The sequence below is a fragment of the Ambystoma mexicanum genome, chromosome 2p, assembly GCF_040938575.1.
Source record: "Ambystoma mexicanum isolate Mex_15411 chromosome 2p, UKY_AmexF1_1, whole genome shotgun sequence".
Lineage (NCBI taxonomy): Eukaryota > Metazoa > Chordata > Amphibia > Caudata > Ambystomatidae > Ambystoma > Ambystoma mexicanum.
This window is the reverse complement of record NC_090923.1, coordinates 912,132,171-912,140,246: the sequence shown is the minus strand read 5'-3', so window position 1 is coordinate 912,140,246 and position 8,076 is coordinate 912,132,171. Positions and strand designations below refer to the sequence as shown.

At 56.4% G+C, this 8,076-nt stretch overlaps 1 protein-coding gene across 1 annotated transcript in view; it reads left to right on the top strand.

Moving 5' to 3' along the window:
• The first annotated feature begins 5,008 nt into the window (after positions 1-5,008).
• CCDC61 (coiled-coil domain containing 61) overlaps positions 5,009-8,076 on the top strand; it is a 434,011-nt gene continuing 430,943 nt past the window's right edge. Inside the window, exon 1 of the mRNA XM_069644625.1 lies at positions 5,009-5,294. The gene's annotated coding sequence lies outside the window, so the exon portion shown is untranslated. The remainder of the gene's footprint in view (positions 5,295-8,076) is intronic.

Genomic DNA, 8,076 nt, shown 5'->3' with positions numbered 1-8,076 from the left:
GGGGTCTTAAATGGCTATGATGTTAGTATAAGTGTAAATGACATAGTTTCACTTCTAAAAGCCATCGGCGATGGCGAGTTTATTATTTTATGTGAGTCTGCCAGCCCCCCTCTGAGGAAACAGTTATGTAGCATTGCTCATGTAGAGAGCCTATAATTATGTGCACGGGGAGAGGGAAGTTAAACATCACCTTGCTTACCCTCACCTGGGAAGTAGAACCCTCAACGTGACAGCATATTGATTGATTGATTGATTATTTGTATAGCGCCTATACACAATGTGTTTCAAAGCGCTTCAAGGAGGGTGGGAACATGGGAGAATACAATTACATTCAAACAGGTCCTTGAAACAGGTCAGAATGTGAAAAATAACTATCAAATCATAACAGATAGTACAAGTGCATGGAACAATAAGGGAGAGGTGAGGGGGGGAAAAAAGGAGACAAAACTAGCAGTAACATTGCTATGCCCGACGACAATTGTTGCAGTGCAAGAGTGACAAGAGGAGGGGGGGAGGAGGGGATGTAAGGGGGGGAAATGGAAAGCGGTAAGGAGAGGAACAAAACAAGTGACTATCTACAAGATAGTGCAGGGGAGGGAGTGGGAGGAGAAGACAAGAAGGGAAACAAGGAAGACACTGGCGGGGGGCAGGGGGACAAGGAGACACTCGCGGCGGCAGGGGGGACAGGGAGACACGGGGGCAGTAGGTCAAGGCGACACTGGCGGGGGGCAGGAAGACACTGGCGGGGGCAGGGGGGACAGGAAGACACTGGCGGGGGGCAGAGGGGACAGGAAGACACTGGCGGGGGCAGAGGAGAAAGGAAGACACTGGCGGGGGCAGAGGGGAAAGGAAGACACTGGCAGGGGGCAGGGGGGACAAGGCGACACTGGCGGGGGGACAAGGAGACACTGGCGGGGGCAGGGGGGACAAGGAGACACTGGCTTTGGGACAGGAAGACACTGGCAGGGGGAAGGGGGGACAGGAAGACACTGGCGGGGGGACACTGGCAGGGGGCACAGGGAGACAAGGAGACACTGGCGTTGAGACAAGGAGACAATGGCGGGAGGCAGGGGGGACAGGGAGACACTGGCAGGGGGCACAGGGAGACACTGGCAGGGTGAATGGGGGACAGGGAGACACTGGCAGGGGGAAGGGGGGACAGGGCGACACTGGCAGGGGGAAGGGGGGACAGGGCGACACTGGCAGGGGGCACAGGGAGACACTGGCAGGGGGAAGGGGGGACAGGGAGACACTGGCTGGGGGAAGGGGGTCAGGGAGACACTGGCAGGGGGAAGGGGGGACAGGGCGACACTGGCAGGGGGAAGGGGGGACAGGGAGACACTGGCAGGGGGGACAAGGAGATACTGGCGGGGGCAGGGGGGACAAGGAGACACTGGCGGGGGGCAGGGGGGACAAGGAGACACTGGCTTTGGGACAGGAAGACACTGGCAGGGGGCAGGGGGGACAGGAAGACACTGGCGGGGGGACACTGGCAGGGGGCACAGGGAGACAAGGAGACACTGGCGTTGAGACAAGGAGACACTGGCGGGAGGCAGGGGGGACAGGGAGACACTGGCAGGGGGCACAGGGAGACACTGGCAGGGGGCACAGGGAGACACTGGCAGGGGGAAGGGGGGACAGGGCGACACTGGCAGGGGGAAGGGGGGACAGGGCGACACTGGCAGGGGGAAGGGGGGACAGGGAGACACTGGCAGGGGGCACAGGGAGACACTGGCAGGGGGAAGGGGGACAGGGAGACACTGGCTGGGGGAAGGGGGTCAGGGAGACACTGGCAGGGAGAAAGGGGGTCAGGGAGACACTGGCAGGGAGAAAGGGGGTCAGGGAGACACTGGCAGGGGGAAGGGGGGACAGGGCGACACTGGCAGGGGGAAGGGGGGACAGGGCGACACTGGCAGGGGGAAGGGGGGACAGGGAGACACTGGCAGGGGGAAGGGGGGACAGGGAGACACTGGCAGGGGGAAGGGGGGACAGGGAGACACTGGCAGGGGGCACAGGGAGACACTGGCAGGGGGAAGGGGGGACAGGGAGACACTGGCAGGGGGAAGGGGGTCAGGGAGGCACTGGCAGGGGGAAGGGGGTCAGGGAGACACTGGCAGGGGGAAGGGGGGACAGGGAGACACTGGCAGGGGGCTGGGGGGACAACAAACCAGAACGGGACTAAGGGGGTCAGGGAGACACTGGCAGGGGGAAGGGGGGACAGGGAGACACTGGCAGGGGGAAGGGGGGACAGGGCGACACTGGCAGGGGGAAGGGGGGACAGGGCGACACTGGCAGGGGGGACAAGGAGACACTGGCGGGGGGCAGGGGGGACAAGGAGACACTGGCGGGGGACAAGGAGATACTGGCGGGGGCAGGGGGGACAAGGAGACACTGGCGGGGGCAGGGGGGACAAGGAGACACTGGCGGGGGGCAGGGGGGACAAGGAGACACTGGCTTTGGGACAGGAAGACACTGGCAGGGGGCAGGGGGACAGGAAGACACTGGCGGGGGGACACTGGCAGGGGGCACAGGGAGACAAGGAGACACTGGCGTTGAGACAAGGAGACACTGGCGGGAGGCAGGGGGGACAGGGAGACACTGGCAGGGGGCACAGGGAGACACTGGCAGGGGGGACAGGGAGACACTGGCAGGGGGAAGGGGGGACAGGGCGACACTGGCAGGGGGAAGGGGGGACAGGGCGACACTGGCAGGGGGAAGGGGGGACAGGGCGACACTGGCAGGGGGCACAGGGAGACACTGGCAGGGGGAAGGGGGGAGGGGGGACAGGGAGACACTGGCTGGGGGAAGGGGGTCAGGGAGACACTGGCAGGGGGAAGGGGGTCAGGGAGACACTGGCAGGGGGAAGGGGGGACAGGGAGACACTGGCAGGGGGACAAGGCGACACTGGCAGGGGGCTGGGGGGACAACAAACCAGAACGGGACTAAGGGGGTCAGGGAGACACTGGCAGGGGGAAGGGGGGACAGGGCGACACTGGCAGGGGGAAGGGGGGACAGGGCGACACTGGCAGGGGGAAGGGGGGACAGGGCGACACTGGCAGGGGGCACAGGGAGACACTGGCAGGGGGCACAGGGAGACACTGGCAGGGGGCACAGGGAGACACTGGCTGGGGGAAGGGGGTCAGGGAGACACTGGCAGGGGGAAGGGGGGACAGGGAGACACTGGCAGGGGGAAGGGGGGACAGGGCGACACTGGCAGGGGGAAGGGGGGACAGGGCGACACTGGCAGGGGGGACAAGGAGACACTGGCGGGGGGCAGGGGGGACAAGGAGACACTGGCGGGGGGACAAGGAGATACTGGCGGGGGCAGGGGGGACAAGGAGACACTGGCGGGGGCAGGGGGGACAAGGAGACACTGGCGGGGGGCAGGGGGGACAAGGAGACACTGGCTTTGGGACAGGAAGACACTGGCAGGGGGCAGGGGGGACAGGAAGACACTGGCGGGGGGACACTGGCAGGGGGCACAGGGAGACAAGGAGACACTGGCGTTGAGACAAGGAGACACTGGCGGGAGGCAGGGGGGACAGGGAGACACTGGCAGGGGGCACAGGGAGACACTGGCAGGGTGAAGGGGGACAGGGAGACACTGGCAGGGGGAAGGGGGGACAGGGCGACACTGGCAGGGGGAAGGGGGGACAGGGAGACACTGGCAGGGGGAAGGGGGGACAGGGAGACACTGGCAGGGGGAAGGGGGGACAGGGAGACACTGGCAGGGGGAAGGGGGGACAGGGAGACACTGGCAGGGGGACAAGGCGACACTGGCAGGGGGGACAACAAACCAGAACAGGACTAAGGGGGTCAGGGAGACACTGGAAGGGGGGACAGGGAGACACTGGCAGGGGGGACAGGGAGACACTGGCAGGGGGAAGGGGGGACAGGGAGACACTGGCAGGGGGACAAGGCGACACTGGCAGGGGGCTGGGGGGACAACAAACCAGAACGGGACTCGAGTTTAAAAGCACCCGAATGCTCTGCATAACCACTCCCCCACCCTCAGGTGCTCCTTTTCCTACCTGTCAGCTGAAGGGGAAAAGGGAGGGGATCAAACGGCATCGCCTCTGCAGAGTGTAAACATAGGCGGTGAACCAGCTTCCTCCGGCTATCTGCCAGTTCGCTTCCCCTCGGATTTGCCTCCCTCTCACTCTGCATCTCCCTGGGAGGGAGGGAGATCTCTTAACAGGCCCGTGTAACGTCGGAAAATGGGCTATCAATGCGCTATCTTGGGCGAAATTGCCCGTCGAAAAATGCTTTCCTGCAAGTCGTTACTGCGCATGCTCACCAACACAGCGCATGCGCAGTAGCACCCTAAGCATTTTTCGACGGCTGAGCAGATTTCGACGTTACACCGGCAGCCCCATACTCGGGTCAGGTGTCACCCGACCAGGAGACACTGGTGCAGCCCTCACGCCAGACTCAGGGGTGGGGGTTCATCCCACCCGCTCCGGGGACTCCGGAGGTCCTCACATGGCCGGGTGGCAACCGGCTTACCGCGGTCCCGGTTTGGGGGCGGCCCCGGTTTGGGGGCACCCAGGCCAGGGTCGCCACCCTGGCCCTGACTCACCGGGCCAGGGGAACACACAGGGACGGCGTTGCCCGGCAGGGGCCCTATCCTTGGGCCCAGCACACGTGGTGTATGGTGCTAGCACAAACACACCACGGAGTCTCGTTGGTCTGATTGACGAGTCGGAAACGGCTCGCTCTCTTTATTAACCTGGTCACGTGGTTCCCCACGTGACCAAGACAACCACACTGGGCGATACCATGCCTCCCAACAGGGGAGACAGGCAACAAGGGTGCAGCCAGGACACCTTCACAACATTATTCCATTTAAATTGTATTCTTCGATCGTTGTTTAATGCTTGTTATTATTTTGTTTGCTTTTTCTGGAAAATATTGACATTGCCACTGGATTCATATGAATGCGCGACGAAGGTGGCGCGGGATGGGGGGGCTGTCAAGTTTTAAAATCATGCAACTCGTGTTCATCCGCATTCATAACACTTCCGGAATCCTGTTGCAGTAGCGGGCACAGTTCGTCCATCATTTTTAGCCGTACAATGTTACGCTCTGCCCAATCAGCAAGCTAGCGGCTTCAGTCGCCCTTGGTGACGAGGCCACCAATGACCGAAGCGCTGTGGCTTTGTGGGGCGGGGAATGGCCTTCCAGTCCGTTGGGTCCTCCCTGACTGTGTACCGCGGCCAGGAAGCGGGAGTAGGACCGGGACTTGGAACGCTGAGGCGGAGGAGCGCGGCAGGCCCGGGTCGTGAGAAGCTCCTGTGAGTATCGCCTCATTTGTGTGTATGTTTACGGAACTTCGAGTTCCGTGTGGGGTGGATGTTTCTCTGTCCTGGGAGAATTGGCGCAACACAGCTGCTCTTCCCTGTACCTGCTTTGCTACTCGCTGGAGGATCACCTTCACTTGAATATTCCTTCTTCAGATGGTAGATCGACCCATGATCCCCGACACCCGGTGTTGCTGTAAGCTCTCCCGAAGTACCTTTTGGCCTGATAATAGCTCCTTTAACAGGACATACACTGTTGTGTTGTTAAAAAGGAGTCTGGGAGCCCCTATACTGAGAACTAACATGGGTTAAATACCCGGCCTGTTCTATGGAATTTCTTCCAATCAGGAGGGTCTACCACCACGTTTTAGCTCACTGCACCCTTCACACAGGAGAACTTTCCATTTGCATATCAGATTTTGTCTCACCCATAAGGACTGTTGTGTTTGATATAGGGCACAGTTGACCTTGATTCAGTTTCAAAGTGCAATTTGTCCACTGGCCTTTGATGCTCTATAAACCTGTGATTCCACTACACAGCACCGTGCCTGATAGTTTTATGTCAGGATACGCTGCTTTGGCTTTGATGCAGATTGTCTTTAAGTGGTGACTGTCTTATGGGTTGTAAGTGATAAACATGTCGCTGTGAATAGACTTCGCTGATGTGGACTGTTAGATCAAGTATAAACGGGGGTAAGCAGTGACCACTGCACTGCGGGCTAGGGCTCTGATATTGGCTTTCTAGCGGTTAGGAGGGCAATGCTTTTCGTGAGTGCAAGTATGAGGGTTCGAATTAACAAGCTGCATGTGTATCTGGTTTGTGCGTGTAATCACTACTGCAATTTACTAGGTTTATACATCTGAAAAGGGTGTGGTATCTAGTGCGACCCTGAAAGAGTAGAGTTTATTGGGGTCTCCTGATGTTAACATACAGAACTGCTGTAAGAGACTGCCAAACATAAAGATGCTTGATAGGCCTGCAACAATACCCCAAGGAACTAGATATGCCATTTAGAGAAAAAAAGCCAGTAGCCAGTTCTTAACCGGACATGGTAGTGGTAAGTGGATCTTACAATAGTTATTGTTGGCAGTACACATTTTAAAAGGGGTAAAGAGCAGTTGACATTAAAATGTATATTTCTGTTTCGTAATATAAAGTGCTCTTATATACTTACTCTGCGTGGCTCTGTAAAAAAAGAAAGGAGGGCAGGTTGTGTTATTCGTATAGCGTGAAGGCAGTTGCAGACACCTTTTATTGTCGATGGATGCAGGTCGGAAGTACCCTTTACCAATGTTTTGATATAACGCTCTCTGTGGTTGGTACAACTGGACTGGTTAGCCATATGGGCAGCACTTAGATTGCGGAGTGCAAAAATGAACAGCATGGTTGTTGAAAGAAGATGGATAGGTTCTGAATATGTTAAGTACACTGGACCTAGGAGGTCGTCTGTAGGAGTGTGGGAAGTGTAGGATTCAAGATTTTAGTAGCCAGTAGTAAGTTGCTTGCAGGACGAGGTGGTGGGGAGTGGGAGTGATGCTGTTGTTGTCACTTCCTGGCTCTTGGTGGTAGTTTTAACTGAGATTAAAGGTGAAAACCAGTGCCGCACAGGAGAGTTTGTGAGTCAGCTTGGTCCCCACAGATGGTAGTGCCAAGAGTTTCGGGGAATGCTGGCTGTAAATTAGTCCAAGTTTCTTGTGCAGTTTTTAGTTGGTTGTTATTATTCAAAGTGGTTGTTTAAAAGGCCAAGTCTTGAGCTGTTTCCTGAAAGTCAGGTGGTTTTCCTCCAGGTGGAGATGTTAGGGTAGGGTATTCTAAAGTTTTGTGGCCAGACTGAAAAGGAGAATCCTCCTTGCAGTTTCTTGTTGGAGCTGGGGGCAAGTACTGGTGCCGCATTGATGGACCAAAGTGTTCTGGAAGGAGTGTAGTGTTGACATTTACTTATGAAGGAAGAGGGGTCTCATCTGTGGTATGGGTGATGCACACGTTTTTTAAATTAACCCTTTTTTTATGGGAAGCCAGTGGAGAGTACGTAATGTGGCGTGATATGTTCAAATCGCTTCATTCTGAGGAGTAGTCTTGCCAGTTTTGATAGTATTATGCAATGGCCCTGTGGGTGAATGTTAAGTAAGTTAAGATGCAACGTCCCATGTGCAGCTTGGAGAAACAGCTTCTGAGGATGGCTATGACCTGTGGATCAAGAGCAGCGAGGATGTTGTCCATTTTCGTTCCAAGATTTCTTAACAGGTTTGAGGTGGGGCCCGTCATGTCAGGCCAAGGGGTTGTGGTGGAGTTGGCATCCATAGGATTACAGAGCATCAGCTCTGTTTTGCTAGGGTTGAGTTTATTTTGTTTTTTTTCATCCATGCGTCCACCTGTGCAAGGTAGTTTTAAATGTCAGAGGCATTTGATGATTGGTGGATTGTAGCACACCTTCCAATCTCTAAAGCATCTATGTGCTAAACATCATATGGTCTCCGCATTATTCAAGGGCGTTGAAAGCTGGGAAGACAATATTACAGGAACCATTCAATATTGTGTATAATTTGGCGGGGGGGGGGGTGGAGTGGTAAGCAGGTACTGAAGTGAAATGTTGTGTTGGATTAGGCTTTCCACCAAGAGAGGACTTTCGGTTCATTATTGAATTTTAGAAGTATTATTTATATAAATCTGTTGTGTGGTGAAATATATTTCTAGATACTGGGAGTGTGGTTTTTTTCTGTTCTGGATTTTAAAGTCAGACTAAGCCCTGACGTCTTTTACAAGAGCTTTTCCCTC